The sequence below is a fragment of the Chelonia mydas genome, chromosome 1 (assembly GCF_015237465.2).
Source record: "Chelonia mydas isolate rCheMyd1 chromosome 1, rCheMyd1.pri.v2, whole genome shotgun sequence".
Lineage (NCBI taxonomy): Eukaryota > Metazoa > Chordata > Testudines > Cheloniidae > Chelonia > Chelonia mydas.
Genome location: NC_057849.1, coordinates 136,024,352 through 136,045,171, shown reverse-complemented (window position 1 = coordinate 136,045,171; position 20,820 = coordinate 136,024,352). Strand labels below are relative to the sequence as shown.

General features: G+C 42.5%; 1 protein-coding gene across 6 annotated transcripts in view; it reads right to left on the bottom strand.

The window, feature by feature from the left end:
- Window positions 1-20,820, bottom strand: part of NHS (NHS actin remodeling regulator) — a 333,270-nt gene that overhangs the window by 57,063 nt on the left and 255,387 nt on the right. Inside the window, exon 1 of one of the 6 annotated variants that reach the window (XM_043537905.1) lies at window positions 12,170-12,306. The exons of 4 other annotated variants lie outside the window; for them this stretch is intronic. The gene's annotated coding sequence lies outside the window, so the exon portion shown is untranslated. Of the gene's footprint in view, window positions 1-11,792; window positions 11,896-12,169; window positions 12,307-20,820 lie in introns of those variants that run through there. One more of the 6 variants, XM_043537904.1, reaches the window with a different exon arrangement.

Here is a 20,820-nt window from a genome sequence, read left to right as displayed (position 1 = left end):
TGAATCTCACAGCCATGCTAACGCGTCCAAACTGCACTCTGCAGACCTTCTGACTCAGGTCTGTGGCTTGACCTGTGTCCACACTGCAAAATGACAGGGCTTAGACCCAAGGCATACCGGGACTTGGACTCTGACCCACCCTCCTAGCAAGGTCCTAAGACCAAGGTTGTGAGTGCTTGCTGATCCAAGTCAGACTGATTTGTGTATGGATGGAATGGGGGCTTTGGCTCAAACCTGAGTCAGAGCAGTGTGCAGTGTAGACATACCCAGAAAGGCCTTGAAAAGTGCAAGAAAGTAAACAATTCCCTACTGTGTTGGACTAAGAGATTGGTGTCATAGGGAGGGAGTTCCAGAGTTAAAGACCCTTCACTGAGAACACTTCCACTGCCTGCCCCCTCCTATTTAACCTGAAGGTATAGGTCCTCTCCTCTAGAGCTGCATTATAGAGTACTACTGAAGTATATTGCATTACACCACTTCCACAAATCAAACTGAATTCCTATACAGATTAGGCACATGCTTATGCCACGCAGAAAATATGGGCCCTGATTCTCCAGTAGGTCTCAGCTCTCACACAGTGGATAGTGGCAGCAACAGGGAATCAGTTTTGGGTCCCTGATCCTCAGCCACCTAGCACTGGCAGAAATAGATCCGGGGGGGGGGGGGGGACGACGACTCTAAATTCAACTGCTGGCATAATCTCTTTCGTGACATGCCCCTCCTCCTCCTTATTCCAGGGTGGGATGGACAACTGGCATAGAAAGTGAGTGTGACGTTGAACTCTATATGATTTTATAAAAATATGCTAATGAGTCTGAATATAATGTGACTGGAATATGCTTCATGCAAAAGGTCTCTTGAAATGTTTCATTACAAAGTTTATAATCTACTGAATGTGGTGGTCCTATTTGTGTAAATGTATCACTCTTGTATCTGAAACTAGAAATATGAAATATAACTCTGAGGTCCTATTGTAGTTACGCAAAGTGTGGGCTATGAATGGTGATTTGGAATCTTAATGGCTCATTAACCAGGACAATTACCTGTAGATGGCTCTGTTTTACTTGTAAGTCTTCCTGTGTACCTGTGGGCTAGCAAGTGGGTAATGAAATATTACAGTGACATGTGATCACATCACCTGAACTGGAATTCATCATTAACCTGGTGCTTTTCCATTGAGAAGAGGGGTGGGAACCCAGAGGGACAAAGGATTCCCGCCTTAAGCAAAAGATATATAAGTGGGTGGAACAGAACAAAGGGGCGCCATCATGAGAAATCCCCTAGCTACCACCTGAGCTGGAACAAGAGCTGTACCAGGGGAAAGGATTGTGCCCAGACTCGGAAGGCGTCCAGTCTGTGTAAGAAACTTACTGAAACATCTCTGAGGGTGAGATTTTATCTGTATTCAGTTTTATTACTGTACCAGACTTAGACTTGCGTGTTTTATTTTATTTTGCTTGGTAATTCATTTTGTTCCGTCCATTACTACCTGGAACCATTTAAATCCTACTTTATGTATTTAATAAAATCACCTTTGACTTACTAATTAACCCAGAGTATGTATTAATACCGGGGGGGAGGGGAGAAACAGCTGTGCATAGCTCTCTCTCTCAGTCTTATAGAGGGCAAACAATTTATGAGTTTACCCTGTATAAGCTTTATACAGGGTAAAACAGATTTATTTGGGGTTTGGACCCCAGTGGGAGTTGAGCATCTGAGTGTTAAAGACAGGAACACTTCTTAAGTTGCTTTGCAGCTTTGCGGCAGGTGGTTCAGACCCTGAGTCTGTGTTGGAGCAGACTGGCATGTCTGGCTCAGCAAGACAGGGTGCTGGAGACCCAAGCTGGCAGGGAAAGCAGGGGCAGAAGTAGTCTTGGCGCATCAGTTGGCAATCCCAAGGGGGTTTCTGTGATCCAACCCGTCACAGTGAGTATGTCACCTCTGCCAGCTTTACACCTGTGAAGAGAGCCTCACTAGCCAGGGCAATTCTCTGGAATCACTCTCTCAGTGTCAGTTTAAGTTCACTTTGGGCTGCATAAGAGTCAAAGTGAACTTGGCAGACTGGAGAATCCAGTGTTGAATTCCCCCCACACTCCCTCCAAAACACACACGTTCTATATTCTCCTGCACTTTCTATTTCTTTGCTCCCTTCAGGTCCGGCACCGCAACACTCTCTCTCTCCTTCCCCAGTTGTTCCTCATACCAATTCATTCTGCCTCCTCCTTCCTTGTAAGTTCCGCTCTCTGCTCTCCCATTAAATTCAACATTCACCTTCTGCTTCCCCTCTCCTTATGCTATACAAGGCTCCTACATGTTCATCCTCTTACAGCTGTCATTGGATAAGATGGACAAGTCGGGCTTTTTCCAATTAGTCCATCTTAAGCCAGCACTGCACATTCTTTATTTCATTAACTGTCTTATATATCTAAAGAAGGAATTGTTGACACATGTTTAATAAGGACAGGCTGGTGCAGAAGGACAATAAAATAATAATCAATACATCTTCAACAACAAGAGAAGAGATTGCTGGATTAGTAGCTGCAGTGTGACTTCTCATCAGTCACTGGTATATAAGTAGATGGGAGATGAAAGTCTATTCTTCGCTTTAGAACAGAGTCACTTGCTGCTGCTCACTTTTCTTCATATCAGTCTAGGTCCTGCAAGTGGTGCATGGCAATTTGTTCTCTCTAACATGGTTAAACCAGGACATCCAATTAAACATAAATCTAACTGTCCAACAGGATCCATTTCTTGGCTATAGCTAACAGTTACAGCAATGTGTCTAGGTCATGCTGGTTTTGATAGAATACTTGATAGACACACATTAAAGGTTAAATGAGAGTTTCACTCTAAGCATTGTACTAGCCATTTTCTTTCCTGAGGTCCTCCATAACAATAGGATAGACGGATATTTGTTGGTCACATAGTGGTCTATGGAAATAGAAAAAGTATTTACCAACTACATAAAGACAAAGGCCCATCTTATTTAGGACCAGAATTACAAATTTCCATTCAATGCAGTAGAAAATATTTTCCTGTTCTAAGGTTATAAACTCTTCTGGGCAAGGAACATGACTACCTCTGTGTTTATACAGCACCTACCCCAACTGAACACAATTCTGGCTGTGGCCTTTGGGCCATGATGCATAATATAAATGACAACATTTTACTGTGTCCGTTGAGAGTATAACTAACTGAACAGTGTCTGTTCCTAAACTGTGGTTGTCAGAAGATGAACCCTGTGTTTGGACTCTTTCACTTTCAAACCAAAGTTATTCCTTAGAATCAGAGGAGATTTTGTCACTGTGTCTGGAACTAGAACTGATCTGGGATCTAAAAACTTAGCAAGCCAGGCCAATGACTAAACTACATTCTCGTCCTCCAAAGTTTCAGTAAAGCGGATAACTTAGCCACACACAGCAATAATAAATTGGCGAAGAGAGCAAAATAGTTATTGTGCTCCAGTCTCTATTAATCTGGTTATATAAATTGAACCATATTAGATAATATATCAAAGCTACAACATTATTCCATATATCAATCGCTTTTCTTTCTCATTAAACCACCTCTGCCAAGGTTGTTACAAACAACCTGATCCTCGTGTCTTGCCCCGTCATCTCCCAACTTGATTTTCTATGGCAAGTGCTTCAAGCAGCTAGCAGCAAAGACATTATGCACTACTGAAGGGAGAAGAACAACTGCTGCCTTTTTGTCACTTCCTTGCTTGGAGAGCTATCTCAATGCTGACATGATGAGCTGCCTGGAAGCTGGATCTCGCAATCAGACTACCACGTATCTCCAGATTTATTTTCCTCTTTGGAGAGTTATAATCTGGAGCTTTTTCCAGCCCCCATGCAGAATGCTTTGGAAAAAGAACAAAGATTGGAAAGGAATGGTGTAGTTTATATACATATACACCTCAGTGAAAAACAGTCACCAGATTTAGTAGCTGTAATGGGGACACAACAGAGCACAAAGAAGAAAAATAAATGATGAGTCACACAACTTAATGCAGCCTTGTGGGAAAACAAAAGGCCCAGGTGGTGAACTGCATCACCTACTGGCAGTCCAAAGAACAAAGCTGGAGTTACTTAAAAACAAATACACACATCTATCAGCCATCAGATGAGGAAGTAAGTCTGAGTACTTTTTTCATTTTGTAGTTTCATATCCATTGAATTAATAGAGAAAGGGAGAGCAAGGAGGTAGGAGGTTACATTCACAGGGACTGCTGTCTATACAAATTACAACACTGTGTTTCAAAGGCATTTCCATATTTTAGACTGGGTCAACTTGTCTGTCTGCTTATATGGCCCTCTTCACTGTAGCATCCAAACACCTCACAATCACTAATGAATTTTATCTTTGCAACTCCCCTGTGAGGTAGGGAGGTACTAGTATCTCCATTTTACAGAAGAAGACCTGTAGACTAAGTGACCTGCCAAAGGTAACACTGAAAGTGTGCAACTGACCCCAAAATTGGACCCACTTCTCCTGAGTCCCAGTCCAGTGCTCTATCCACTACACCAGGGATCAGCAACCTTTAGCACATGGCCCGTCAGGGAAATCCGCTGGCGGGCTGGTTTGTTTACCTGCAGCATCCGCAGGGTCAGCTGACTGCAGCTCCCACTGGCCACGCTTCGCCGTTCCAGGCCAATGGGGGCTGCAGGAAGCAGCGTGGGCCAAGAGATGTGCTGGCTGATGCTTCCCGCAGGTGTTGCCCCGGGTGTGGTTTATTCATACCCTCGCCGTAATTATACCAAAGTAAGTGTTTGTGTAGACCTGGCCTCAGACTACCAATGTGTTTGAGGCAGGGATTGTCTATGTATTATTTGTACAGTAACTCGCATACTGGAGCCCAACCTTGCTAAGGTCTTTAGGTGCTGCCACATTATAAATATTAAATAATAACAACAAATTTCCAATAGGCCACTGAAATGTTATCAGATGGCAAGAACTGGCCGGTAACGACTGGGTCACATTCAGACCAATGATCGAAACCTGAAAAGTACTATTCTTGGCTCTAACATTTACTACCAGATACAGTTCCCTGCTATGGAATTATCAGATGTCAGAACCATCCTCTTTTTTCCTCAACAGGACTAAAAAGTTAAGGCCAAATTGTGGCTGCCTTGCTCAGGTGGGTAGCTACATTGGCTTATCAAGCATTTAACATCTTAGATGGCATGTTCTCTTTTTTGCAGTGTTGTCACAACGCTGAATCACACTATTTGCCATTCATTACAATCCTAGATCCCTTTTCCTGTGACCCCAAGGCCACCAATATTTCCCTGTGCATTTGCTTATTTCAAACTGCTAATTAACTTGTTCCAGCCCACTTCATCCATCCGAGATCCCAACTTTTATAGTGAGGGTCCCATCAGTACAGATATGCAATATGCACAGGGAAGTATGTTGTTAGTCCACAACGTTAGTACATACAAAGGAAGAAGGGTGGAAGAAAGAAAGAAAAAATTAAACTGACACCCAGTTCTCCTCCCATTGACTTCATTCAGACTAGATTTGGGTCCCTCTGGGATGCGAAATGGGCCGGCTCCTCTGTTTTCCAGAAATGGAAGCCATGCAGAATCCTCAGGGCCCCTGACTTTCACTTACACAAAGACTGACATCAAAGAAATAAGGGGAGGCTTATTTTTCAGGCTCAATAATGTGGGCGCGATTAATACAATACCCCTCAACTTTCCCTGTGTATCAAATGGAGGGACATATCTGTGCTGTTCCTGTTGAGCGGGTCACCTTTTCATTCCTAAAAGACAGCTTGTATCTTTAATCACTTTGCCAGAATAATAGCAGAGAAACAAGCACTTGATTGCCTGTGTTATCAGACACTATTGGAAAAGTCTAGATAAGGCTGCTGAACGACCTGAGCCTATTAGTATTCCACATGCAAACACTTTCCCATAACCCAGAGTCATCTGTATCCCAGCAACCCTTAAAATTTCATTCTCACAGAATTGCCAGATCTTTATCAAAATATAATTACAGTCTTAATTTGGAAGATAAATTTTGATTGCCTGTGCTGTGCCAAAAGGAAAAAAAAAATCAGGTATGACATAGCTAAGGTACAAATTCTTAAATGTATAGCTCCATATCCAGACATGGCTGCAGTTCCCTTCTCCCTGTGATTGGGAAAGGTGAGCTAGGACAGAATGTTGGAAAATTATGGGTGGAAGAGGGAGGGAGTGCAAGAAAATGCCAGTACGACATCAAATTAAGTTTGCAATCAAAAAAGCAGTGACATTTTTCCAAGTTAGAAGTCTGGAGTTGCGGATGGAGTACAGGCATGCTATTCTGAAGCTACAGGATACAAATGTGACTGACAGTGTCACAGGGTGCAATTCAGACCAGTGAGAGGATCTGTAAGCACTTGTATTATAACCCTAAGTGCCCCAAAATGCTTCTGTTACGGTGGTCCCTGCTTGGGACATACACAGAGTCAGCGGCCAGCATGCACTTCATGTTCTACATACTATACAGCTCTGATCCAACCACTGTTGTATCCAACAGCCTGCCAGGAGTTATCACAGACACATTCTGGTCTTATCAGACTTGGTTAATGTTAGCAGGTGACCCCAAGACACCCTCAGTCCTGAACTTTCCCAAGGCCATGTGCTCTGCAATGACCAGCTCTCTCCTGCAACATTCAGAGGAATAATAAGGTCTTGTTTTCTCCTTCGAAGAGACAAAAGCACATTAAAGCTTATTAATTCAACTGTGATGAATACACTCCATCCTTCAAGCTCAGGACTGAGCCGGTTTATAGTAAAAATAAAACATGTATTAACAATAGGACATAGGTTAAGTGATGACAAGTAAAGGAAATAAAAGTAGAGACGGTTACAATCAAATGAAAGTGAAAATATGCATCTAAAAGTCTAAAACTCAATCTAGCAAGGTACAGGCTTTGTTCAAGATGGTTTCTCTCATCAGTCATTCTTCTTCCCAGCCATGGCTGACTTTCCCTCAGTCAGAACCTTTCACAGAAGGACATGGTGCTGGTTTTTCTTATCTTCCTAAATGAAAGATCTTTGCCTAAGCAGGATTCTCGCCTATATTCAGTTGCCAGAGACTTCAACCACTCCTTGAGTGAAGGACACATCTTGTAAGCTTGTGAGAGCTCTGACCCCTTGTGTCTATCTAGTGACGGATGCCAAAATGGCTTTCTGTCTCTGCTTATATCTCTCAAAGTTCAATTACCTTGCTTCAAGAGGCAGGATGACCTCCTGCTGTTTTCCCCTTCCTGAGGGCTTCTTGCCTCACTGCTGAGTTGACTGTAAATGGGGCTTCCATTGTTTTTGGTCACACCTTGCTTTATTTCATTGGAGACAAATAGATAGCTGTGATATTCCCTGCTATCTGGGAGAGACCTGTTTCTCCCTTTGTTTGGTCACAGACTGTAAAGCATATTAATGAGTATCCATAATTCCTTACATAGTTTCAGAGTAGCAGCCGTGTTAGTCAGTATTCACAAAAAGGAGTACTTGTGGCACCTTAGAGACTAACCAATTTATCTGAGCATAAGCTTTCGTGAGCTACAGCTCACTTCACTTTTTCCTTCACTTTTTCCTTACATAGTGTTAATACATATAATTCACAATGATATTAATCACCAGTGAGTCATAGGCTTTCATAGAACACTACAACTGTTATACTTTTATAAATACAGTACTATTGTACACAATCAATCAGTTGATTCAATTGCTTATCCTTTGGGGTTCAGACCTCCCACCCCGTCTTTATAGCCCAGATAAAGTTTCTCTTCCCTGCTGGCGCACAGGCACCAAAGGTCTCCTTCCCTGTTTGTTATCTTGATACCTATGTTTACCCAATACATAAATGGATCTTCATTGTCTCTGCCTGATGCCCGGGCTGGTTAGAGAAGCAAATACAAATTCCTTTGTTTAGGGCAGACCTGTTTACCAACTCCCACTAACATGCCTGGTTTAAACACACGTTAGTCATAATTCCAACATACATCAATAACTCTTAATACTGTGTACTACATTACACAAGAATATTAATGACCAGTAAGTTATCAGTTTTCCGATGACGTATTAGATGATCCCCATTAGATACAGATTACAATCATAGTGAGTTGATGAACACTAAATTGTTCAGACCAGCTGAAACTCATTACCTGATACCTGTGAGCCCCTGACCCTTTGGCACTGGGATGCTTCTGTGGTATTTTTTGAGTCCGATACTTTCTGAGGAAAGTGGAGATTGTAGAGAACTTATCAATTCTGGCCACTTTTGTTTTCCCCCTGCAAGCTTAAGTAAAATCAGCAGCTGTTTTATAGTCACTTCCAATGGGATCTCAAAGTGTTAGTGCCACAATGGGCTGCATATTCAGCAAGATGACCAAATGCTAAACCTAAGTAAAACACTTCCAAAATCCCTTTCACGGTTTCTTCTTTTAAATAAGGTCTTCTGACCCTAAGAACCTTGCTGTTATGGGGATGAGCTAAATGGGAGCACTTTTCCTTTAATTATGATGGAGCCCTATATATAAAGACACATGACCATCCAATTGCCTGGTGCCTTATAGGATGTAAAACAGCTGTTAACCCACTCAAGGGGGCTAAGATCTTCTTCACAAGCTGTCTGAAGACAGAGGAAGCCATATAAGTTATGCAGTATACCAAAATCATCTGTTTGGCTAGACCATGTGCCATTATGAAGATAAGTTGGGTCTGATCCTGCTCCCATTCACATGGTGCAAGATCACATCATATGTGCAGTAGTATGGAACTGGTGTCAGAAAGCCTGTTCCTCTAGTTCAAGGCCATACTTCTGGGAAAGGAGAGTTACTTCAGGTATTTCCAAGAACTGAAATAGCCACGAGGGTTAAAAGGATTTCTCCAAAACTCAAACAAATAGCCTAAAATAGAAGGTAGAAGAGTTAAGAACAAGGAGGTAGTTAGCTGTAAGTCACACTAATTACCTAGTTTCTAATTTAGCAAGGGTCTGATTCTCCTTCCAAAAACACTTCAGTTCCACCCTACTGAAGTCCAAGGGGGAAAAAAGGTAATTACTTGGACAGCAATGGTATCTCAAAGTATAATGCAATTAAATGCTTGACCTTAGTGGTTCTTGGTCACATGCATAGGCTTGAACTCAGGAATTTCCCCCCCAACGATATATTCACAGGGACCTTGAATTATTTTTAGTGCCCTCTGCAGCACTGAACTAGACTCATCTTCTTGGAACCAGTGGGCATATCCCTTGCCATTGTATTTCCTGTGGAGGCCTTGGGCTGAACCTCAGTCTTCCCTGACATCTATTTCTATGGTTCCACCACTTCCTATGCGTGCCATTAAACATCCTCTTTAACTCACATTTTATCTTTCCTTCCCCCTCCACTGTATCCCTATACCATTTGGATCATACATGAACAACACACACAGCAAATCCTTTCTTTTGGTTTCCATCTCCAGGAGGAATCATACAAATCGGGACTATCTACAACAGCAAGTAAACTTTGTCAATTAAACAAGCATAAGAGTTACATTTTAGGAAGAAAGAGCATATCAAATTTAACAATGAGAAAGGTAAGAGTTCCCATGTGTCACAGTCCTGTTTAGCCGTCTGCCTTCTTCAGAGCCAATAAACAGTTTGTAGCCAACGTCTGGAGTAACCAACTATGGGCCACATCCAAAGGCCATTGAGTCCAAAGTCCATGGAGATACTGCTACTAAACTTCGATGGAGGTTGAATCAGGCCTTAACTGCTTTTCAGTCAGCTACATGGAAAATCTCCACTTCATGAAAACCACCCACCATCCCGACATTACCAGACGCCTCTGTGGACAGTTTCGGTAGGAAGGTCTTGGGCTGAACCATGCTCATCTTGGGGGGTGGAACCCTCTGAACAGGGGTGAGGCGTGCTGGGGGGGGCCAGTGTGAGGACTTGGGCATTGTTGCTGCAAGTCACACACAGGTCCCTCAGCTAAGCAGGATAAAGCAATGCTCACCCCAGACGCATAGTTTTCTCTCTCTATTCTAAATGAATTAATTTTCTGCTAGTGAAGGGTGTCACACTGAAATCACTAAAGAATGAAGTTCTCTATCCACAGGCCAGCATAGGCAGCAAATTCAGTCTAGCAACACAGAGGTGGAAGTCTCCATATGCCAAGCCCATTATCTCAGCACTGCAAGTCACCCATTTCACCACCAATCCCGTGCACACTCCCCCCCCCTAAAAATAACCCCATAAGTACTTTCTAATACCAGTGACAAAGAGGCATGTACCTAGATAAAACAGAGTTCTCGTAATCTGAAGACTGGACTGAGATTTAAGTGACACTTTTAAAACACTGCTTTTGCTTTCAAGACTTGCCCATTCCATAGGAACCATACTGAAGGTGCAGCTGGGGTGGGACAAGGGAGGAAATAGTGGATTTGCTTTCCCAGTGCACCATGACGTTGCAGGAGGAGGAGTTCAAAATGACCTTCAGTCATAATAGACTGTAAAAAGAACCTTATGCCTCCCTGACATTCCTCATTCCAAGCTTGTTCACAGGTCGCAACAAATTTCTCAATCCGTTACAGCCATTAATATTCTCTGTAAGTACAGCATCATATTTGTCAATCAGCATTATTCCACACTGTGCTCTCAATTTTTCTCACTGTCTTCTGAATTCTTGAACCAAAACCCCCAAACTTCTCACTCACTGTTGCCATCATAACCTGAATGGCACTAAAACCTATCACAGATATTGCACAAGTTCCTAGTAAGCAAGAAACAGGCCTTGTTTGATTAGTAATCTCAGTGCTTCTGTCGAGTAAAAGGCAGGCAAGTCTTATCCACTGGCGAGTGGAAGTACAGGAGGGGAACGCTCGGTGATTACCATAGCCAAGCTGACTTTTAAGCATGGCTATGTCTGCCTTCAGACCAAATAATATGAAAACAAAGCACTGACCCAAGATAAACTGCAAAAATTACACAAGTAGCAAAATATTTGGAAATAGCAGCATCACTTAATAATTGTCCACCATCTTGGCCGGATTATTTTACCCTTTATGGAATTTTCTTAATGGCTTTTATTAAAAAAAAAAAAACAACCACCACCAAACACAGCCTGATTGCTGCTGAAGATTCCAGGTACAAGCAAGCAGAAAAACCCATCTGTGCTGCTGCATGTCTGAGGGACAGCCTAACATTCCACTGATTTCTCTGAAAGACAGCAACAGGGCCGGCCTGGTGGAGGGACCAGCAATGAAAGGGTTAATGCATGGTATTCAAAATTCTTCTCTCAGACCATTAGAAAAGCCCATTTTATGTTCACATTTTGCATCCCGTTCCATTACAGTGAAATCCCTCCCAATAAAAACTGGCTTTCAAAACAAAAACAGAAGTCTCCAAAGGAAGATTCAAATGTTGTCTGCATAGATGAATGAGTCTTCCTTCCTTTTACATCAGCATTAAATGCAACAAAATACCTGAGCCCTTTCCCTTCCACCAGTGATTTGAAAAGTAGACAATTTCCTTTGCAGGGAGCTCTGTGCCTGGCAACCTCTGAATCTCCATTTCTGGCTAGTAGCATAAATGCTGCATTCTAAACTCTTGCATGCAATGACAAGGATTCACACAACAGATAAAAATCCACTACTAGCAAGGCAAAACTTCAAATAAACTAAAAAGGCATTTTGAAAACCAGACAACCACTGAAATCAAAACCTCACAGCACAGAGAAAAAAAATATGGCCTTTGCTTGACCCAAAAATAAAGGACTACAAGAACTGCTCTGCATAGGAGTGAAAATAAATTACCATTGTGAGGATTCTCAGTAATTTAGAATCTCCAGTCAATGCTGAGAATCATTCTGGGACTGCAGGTTTTTCCTCTAACTTCATTCACCAGCTGTGTGAGGAATTAGTTAAAAATGACATCACTGCTGATTCTTTCCCCCACCTATCCCCATTCACATTCCCATTCACTTGCTAAAACAGCTCAAGCTGCTCCTCTCACCCCTGCACTGGCTACTGAACCAGTCCCATCCGCGTTCTGGGTTCTGCAGCTGACCAGTCCAATTTGTGTCAATGCAGGACAGCAGATTCATTTCTTTGAAGTCTTGTACAGTATCCCCAATAGAATCTACTTTAAAGCTACAATATTCTGTCCCCTAAGAAATCATAATAGTTCTAACCTTATTATGCATAATACATTACAGAGACAGCTCCATTTAAAGGTAGATTTCAAGCAGGCAAACAGTCTTCATGTTTGAAGCAATAGTGAGAGAAACAATCTCTTTTGGGTTCTGCCTTTTTCCTCTTCTTTCATAAAGCAGATGGCCCTCTCTGGTGGTTTTCTGTATCCATGTTGCATTAGAACTGCAATCTATCTCCCCCTCCTCCCTCAAATGTGACATCATCAGAACCTGACTCCAACTCTACAAAAAATAATTCTGAATAGGAACTACCTGGGATGAGGTCATCTAGAGGACCAAAGTGATGCTGAAGCCTGTGTAGCTTCTTACAAAAAACTGTCACCTGAATTTATTAACCCTGTATTTGCTGGAGATCAGGCCACAAAACTGCCATTCTGACATCAGGTTTATTTTCATCCCAAGGGGCTCTATAGTTTGTAATTACCTGGGATGGACAGTGCATAGATACATCCATAACATTCCCCGGCATACATAATTCACCTTGTCACTACGTTTACATCCCTTACCTAACTGCTGAAGAGGATGCTGCAGCAAAAGCCCTCAGCCAGCAGACAAGACTGGTGCAAGGAAGCCAGCTTGCTAGCACACAGCATAAACATTGCAAACACTCCTCTGCACTCTGAAGATCTTCAGTCTAAACATTACTAAAAGGGAACCTTCTAAAAATAATTTCACCTCTGACTCATAGCTGCAGCTCCTTGACTACAGCCACAAACTCAGCAGCAAAGCAGCAGTCCAGCCCCAAAGCAGGGCCTGCTGCTCAGCCTGTCTGTTTGTTACTAAGGGCACGGACGTCCCTACTCCCCATACCTTTGTATTTTCTTCTTGGGTAGCGTTGGAGCTTGTACTGGGAGTTGCCCATCCCCGATGTGGCCAGTAGACACCACACAACATCCTTGGTAAGCCCCACTGGTCTAATGGACGACAGCTACTTGGTTCTGCATCCTCTCTCATTCACTCTGAGGCTAACAGCAGCAGAGACTGAAGCAGCAGCAGCAGCAGCTCCAGCACTGGCCGAAAAGAGGAGTCTGTGTACATGTGCATGTGTATTCCAAGGCTGTGTATATACACTATATACATCTGTATATTCTGGACCTCAGTACTGCAGATTACTGACACCGCTATATAGGTCTAGAATATTCCACCAGTAACAAACATAACACACATACTATATATGTATGTGTACAGAGGTTTATTTGCACAGTAGATGCATATAAATGAATCTCTACACGCATACAAATGGTTGTGTTTGTGCAGTGCTTAGCACAATGGGGTCCTGGTCCAGGACTGGGGCTCCTAGGCACTGCTGCACTCTAAAAGGTACCAAGAGCACGCTAACATAATCCTGTTCGAAAGAGGACTACACCAATGTGAACTAGGTACATTTTAGACTGTGCTGGGACTGTCTACATGGGGCAGTTAGAGAGCAATACGTTAGAGCGACCTACAGCCACCACAGCCTATGGCTTGGATGGTGAATCCAGCTCCCCAAATCCCAGTGAAAATCACCACGGTTTCGTCTCCTATCAGACCTTGGAAATCATAACTGCACAGGCGCCACAGGAGCAGTGGAGAAGAACACCCTGGGATAGACTTGCTGCGTTTGGGATTTGTATATAGTTACACACACACAGAGGTAAGTGTGTGTGCGCCTGCACGCACTTGTGTAGTTTGGAGGGGCCATGCTCCAACGCCCTGTATACAAGAGCTGTCAATGCATTTTAAGAACTAGAGCCCTCCCCAAACAGCAACGTTAAAAAAGGTACGTTTCTTCTTAGCAAAGCATATTTAATCCTTTGAAAAAACCTTTGAAGACCCTTTCCTCATTTTATTTTGGTTCCTCTACGTGACATTGACAACAAGAATTTAAACTGAAGTTAGGAGTGTTGAAAAAGTGCCATCTGATCTAATGACTGTCATATGACAAAAGTTACATTCTTCCCTAATTGTGAACCTTCTTTATAGGAAACAAACAAGACCATACTCATAAGAAAAACAGACAAAGGAAAGTCAGGGTTCATGGAGGGGAAAAAAACCCAACATATAGGTAATTAATTGATAAAATACCACACAGAGTTTCAAAATTCCAGCTCAAGGAGTGAAGAAATCCCTCTGAATAGAATGAAACAGAGAGATTTCCCCCCTATTTTCTGCTTTGTTATATTGATGTTAATTGGTATTTTCAACTGGACAATGCAGATCATTTGGCTGAAATATTTGGGGGAATCAGGCTACGTCTACACTACAGACCTTACAGTGGCACAGTTGTACTGCTGCAAGGTACACTTGCAAGACCACTGTAAGGTCTCCTGAGTAGCTGCTCTACACCGGTGGGAGACAGCTCTGCTGCCGGCACAATTAAATCACCCCCAACAAGCAACAGTAGCTATATTGGCGGGAAGCACTCTACTGCCAACATAGCACTGTCCACACCGGCGCTTTTGTGGTGAAACTTATGTCGGTGGGCGGTGTTTTTTCACACTCCTGACCAACAAAGGTGCTGCCAACAAAAGTGCTAGTGTAGACAAAACCTTAGACGAAGATTAGTGCTCAAGAAAATGTGCTAAAGATAGCAGTACTTACAAGTTAAGTATAATGTGGACACTTGGGGCTACACTGGAGTTTCCCAGGTTTCAATGAGGGTAGAAGTTGTTCCATACTGTATAAACTTCCCACACTACTGGCAAATGCACCTAAATCAGGATTTGCAACATCCCTTTTGGCTCAGTGCTAAGCCTCCCATGAGCAAAGCCTGACAAGCGGTGCACTTGGTTTCTAAAGCCCTTTAGGACTAGAACTGGGTTCAGGTCATTGAACTATTTTTATTCTTGGATCAAGACCATCAAAGGTGATCAGCATGGACAATTAACACGAAGAAAACTGTACATATCTCACTGAACCCTACACACAAAAATCCTTCACTGTATTTATGTCCTTGAAATTAGAGACAGAAAAAAATAGTATGTGAAAAAAAATTAGGATTCCCCTCTTTTCAGATCTCTCTGCAATCTTCCCTGGATTCTGCAATTTTCTGAAAACTTAAGTTTCACCGTCCTGCCAATTCAAAGACAGAACTGTCGCAAGGTAAGCCAATGTGTAGTAGCCTGCTGCTTGTTTAAATTGGCCTTGTAAAAAACTGACTTCAGTCAAATAACAGTAGCGGTCCAAAGAGGAACTCATCCTGCCCTACTGTGTTCACCTCAAGGAGGTCTGAATTTCAAAGCTGACTGGATTACTTAAAAGCTAACCATTAAACAGAGCCAACCAATTCAGTTTCTCTCTCTCGCCTCCACTCCACCTTTTTGAAAGAAAAGAAACATTAAAGATTAGAAATTTTAGGACCAGATATTCACAAGATTTTTTCAGTACCAGAAAATACAATTGAGACCAGATTCAGCACGCTGAGCTGCACTGGAGATCTGACCATTAGTCTCGCAACGGCAGCTGTCAGGGGCTGAGCACTTTTGAAAATCTGGCCTTCAATGCACAAAAGCCACTTACTGATAAGTTCAGGTTCCCACAGTAACTGTAACTCACCCAAATTGTACAGGACATTCATCCCAGGCCAAATTCTACTCAGTTACACCCATACAACCTCCGGTGCATTAGGTCCACTTAATTTCCTCCGCCCCTCCTTGCCTCTAAGGAAAGCTCAATCTGTAACCCCCCCCCACTAAAAAGTAGCTTCTAGTCAATTATTTCTTTTAATATCTTTCCTTCCCTCCTCTGGCCCGCCTCTCCCTTAACAGCAGCAGGGATATTCTCTCCCCAACACAACCCTCTAGGGGGTCATATCCCAAGGTTGTTATTCAGTCAGTCGCTGCTTACTGATGTAGGGAGTGATTAAAATGGGACCCCCTATCAGCTCTGCTGATCTGAAGTGGGACAGTGAGATGGGGAAGGGCCATGTATCAAGTGCTCAGAGGTAGATCTAAGGAATCCATCCGGCCTGTTTTCCCCTTTGATCCACTTGGCTGAATGGCACTTCACATGCAGGCTACTCATGCCTCCTATTCCCACGACTGTGTAGCTCATGGAACATCAAAGAGTGCCCCCAACATTCACTGTGTAAACACTCTTTAATTGCAAAATAAATTAGTGCTACTGGGCTGACTCACACTTTATTTATAATTTACTCAGCCACCCCCCCAATGCCTAACAGGAGCTCAGCATCTGATCCCTGGGGAAGGTGGAATTGGTGTAAAAGAAGTGGGGAGGGAAGGGAAGGCGGGGAAGGAAATGAAAAAGGAGCCATGAGTATTGTAATTTCCCATTTCCATGTACATGTTATGCATGCAAGGCACATATTATGCAGCTCATATTTTATTATCTTACTCTGAAAAAGATTTGGGGGTGATGGTGGATAATCAGCTGAACACGAGTTTCCAGTGCAACACTGTGGACAAAAGGGCTAACGCAATCCTTGGATACTTAAACAGGGGTATCTCGAGTAGGAGTAAGGAGGTTATTTTACCTCTGTCCTTAGCACTGGAGCAACCGCTGCTTGAATACTGTGTCCATTTCTGGGCTCCACAATTCAAGAATGTTGATAAATTAGAGAGGGTTATGAGAAGAGCCATGAAAATGATTAAAAGATTAGAAAACATGCCTTATAGTGATAGACTCCAGGAGCATAGGCGGCGACTCTGTGGGTGCTCCGGGGCTGGAGAATCCACGGGGGAAAATTAGTGGGTGCTCTGCACCCACCGGCAGCCAAGCTCCCCACCACGCCCCGCTCCACCTCCGCCTCACCTCCACCTCTGCCTCACCTCCTCCTCTGCTTCCTCCCAGCGCACTGCATCTCCGCTCCTCCCTCCCTCTCAGCACTTGCCGCCGCCAAACAGCTGTAGCAAGCTCTGGGAGGGACGGGGAAGGAAGGGAAACGTGGCACGCTCAGGGGAGGAGGCATAAATTTAGGATAATTACCATTGGAACAATTTACCAAGGGTCATGGTGGATTCTCCATCACTTGCAATTTTTAATTTGAGTTTCCCCCAAAATAATTCCTAGAGAATATCTTTTAGGAATTATTTTGGGGAAATTCAAAGGCCCATGAGATATCTAAGGTCAGACCAGATGATCAAAATGGTCCCTTCCGGCACTGGAATCTATGAATCTATGCAAGTCACCAATGCACAGAACGGAAGTCATCCAGAATGCAGCAGCCACAGTGACAGTTAAACACATTATTCCAATCTTGAAATCTTTACCCGGTTCCTTGTAAAGATCTTCATTGATTTAAACATTCTTTTCGCTTTTAAAGCTCTTAGGAGAATAGCCCAAACATACCTATTGCTTGTTTATTGTTGTATTCCTTCCTCATATTCTAAAGGGATTGGGCTCATCTTTGACTTGCCCTAATTTCAACCTTGACATGTTGGGCACATGGGCACCTCTCACCTCCAATTGTTTTCCCCAAATGTCAGTCAACGATGGAACTGAGAAGCGGGTTAGAGAAATATATGTCTCTCATGCCGCTCAGTTGTTCCTAATCACTGTCTTTTATATTTTGTTTTGTATACAGTGATCCATGTTTTATTGCACATACTGAAACCACAAGGGGAGTTTTGTAAACTCAAGTCACTGTTGTTGAAATAAGCGAAGGAGGGGTAAATCGGGGGGAAGGTTAAAAATAAATATACTGTCATGCAGAGAAATATGGCTAATTGTGGAATGGCAGGGGTGAGCATTCTTGAGCATGGATGAGTGGGAGTATCCAAGTCAGAAGGGCTAAAGAGGAAAGGCGACAGACAAGAAAGGATATTTCAATATAATAATGATATCTCAAGTATTTCCTGTTTGTCCATCCTGGGGTAACCTTTGAGCTACATGCAACAAAGCAATGGCCATTGTATGTGTAAGTAACATAAAACATATCGTAAGCCTGTGTTGAAAAGGAGGAAATAACGTATGGAAATCTAGAAAATCTCCAGTACCAAAGATCCCATTAGTAGCTATGACTGAGATTTTTCCAAGCAGTTTCAAAGAGACTTAGACACATATCTTCCATTAAAGACAGAATCCCCTAGGCAGCTTTGAATATCTCACCTCCTATCTTACCGTGCTAGGATACAGAGAGCTATTTTGGAATACAGAATGTAAACAGATGGTATGCCAAAGAGAAAGAGAACTTATGCATTATTAAAATAAATATGAACTAGGTAGCAATGTAGTACAACAAAGATACATCTTGAGGCGTTTAGGGACAAGTCACAAGAGTGGCTATCACCAAAACTACTTGATGGAAATATATCTTGGTCTCATATGTTTATCTGTAAGCCTTATTCTGTGCATGCATATTAAAGTGACCAGATGTCCCAATTTTATAGGGACAGTCCCAATTTTGGGGTCTTTTTCTTATATAAGCTCCTATTACCCCCCACCCCCGTCCCGATTTTTCACACTTGCTGTCTGGTAACCCTAATGCATATGCAAGGATACACACGTGTCCACAGATACACACTCTCACACATACTATATATGTTTAAAACCTCCTCTCTTTCCTAGCTACCAAACAATACAATGTTTCACAGCTACTCTAATATTGCAGTTGTTGGTTAAAATGCTGTATAAAATGCCTTGTGTTTTTAATCACTTAAAAAAATATTCATCTTTCGAGGCTAAAATGTCACCGAACTATAGCCCTCTCATGTCATCAACCTCATGAAACAGAACTCTTCTGCTAGCTGCAAGTTGGGCTTTTGTTATACTCAATTATATGTTATATATACACTGTAATTTCTGGAATCTGTCTGAATGTCTGAATTAATGAATGAATTCCCAGGGAAAGACACTGCTGTTTCCTTACCAGTTTTGACATGGATGGTGTCACTGAAGAGCACTGTAGCGGTGCAGTAAGGTCTTGGCTTTTTGATTAAGTGATTCCATAGAGCTCTCTTGACCTTGAAAATGTCTTTATGTCTGACTATTTCTATGTCTGCCTATCTCCCTCCTCCAGACTTGCTTCACTTCAGCTAAAAGGAATGAAGTATGCAAATTAATCAAAGGTGGCAAGTGACTGGCTTCATTGTCTTTGATGTTGAACTATACATAGGACAAAAACAGAGGATGGATTCAGTAAAAAAAGGTAAAGAGGACAGAAGAAGATGGCTAAGAGGCCCAAAGCCAGAGTTGGAGTTACAAAGAAGCTACAAGAGCAAGAACTATGTGAGGTAGGCACATGACCAGTACTGAAGAAAAAGAAAAAGAAAAGAAAGAAAGAAAGAATAAGTAACAGGCTACAGCTTCAGTTTGAATGTGAAGAGAGCAAGACAAGAGGAAGAGTAAATAGATTTGGTATAAGAGGAAAGTGGGAGACAGATTAAGTATGTAGAGAGCTATAGGATAGAATACAATAGTCAGTGATTGCACGCACACCTCCGGAACAAGGCACAGGCCAGTTCGGTGATATATATCCATGTGATAAATTTCAGCCACGTAATAAACCAACAGAGCTATATGACCGGCTCGTTTAATTTAATATGCACTCTTGGTCACCTCACCTGGGGCTATGTACTCACTAAGGACTTGATCCTGCCCCACTAGGTCAATGGGAGGATTTTCACTGACTTGAATGGGAACAGGATCAAGCTCTGAACTATCTCCCTCTGGGCTTCTTCTAACATTTCAAATAAGTCACCCACTAGAGAAATCGTTCCTCTTCATCCTCAAATATTATCCACCTGCACAAAAAATTATAGTGGCCCAATGACCATGACGAGCAAATTTAGTCCTGTTCCTGGTGAAAATAAAGAGCTAGAAATGGAAGCTTCATATGGGGACACAGGAATTGCCAAACTGGATTATTAGACCAATGGACCATCTAGTCCAATATCTTGCACTTTTTGTACATTCCTTGTACTGCATTTCTGCAGCTTTTAATGGCCGCGACAGCCACCTTGTAAGGAACCTCACAAGGAGGCAGCTTCCACACCTGCTTTGGAAGATTTTAAAACTTTCTTTCCTGTCCACTGTCAGGTTTGTTTCCAAAACAGATCATTTCTAACATACAGTGCAGTGAAAAAAAACAAGTTTTATTTCTATGTTTATAGGCTTTATACAGAGATAATGATCAAAGTAGTTAAAGCTAATAAAAGAGCGGAGGTAATTATTTTCCTAGTCCCACATTGAAGTTGGCTGTTGTGTGTTATATGGGTAACTGGGATTTGACCAGATACTTAAAGGTACAACACTCTAAATGTCCCTGGTTAGAAAAAAGTAGATCAATATTATTTTAATATTTAATATTTCAAAACTCTGATGTCAAAGAGGAAAGGACTCAACCTGGGAAGAATAAATAGTAGGCTATGGCAACTGTTGCCATAGCAGCATGAGACCTTATAAGGAGGAGATTTGGGAGGGCTGTTGCCTTCAAGAAAATTCGCTCCCTTGTTTTTGGCATAGCCAAGCTGTATCCAGGCTTTCTGTGATTGAGCTGAACTGTTTTCACCTTGGGGAGGAGGGCTCTGCTCTTCTTTTAGGAGTACACCCAAACCGTCCAAGAACCTCCCAAATACATTTGGTGCAGGAGCCTGGAACTGGAAAACCAAACCAAACCACCCCTCTCAACCTCCTGTTCTGCTCTCAAGAAGCCCTCATCATCTTGGTAATCTGAGCAAGAACCCAGGTCT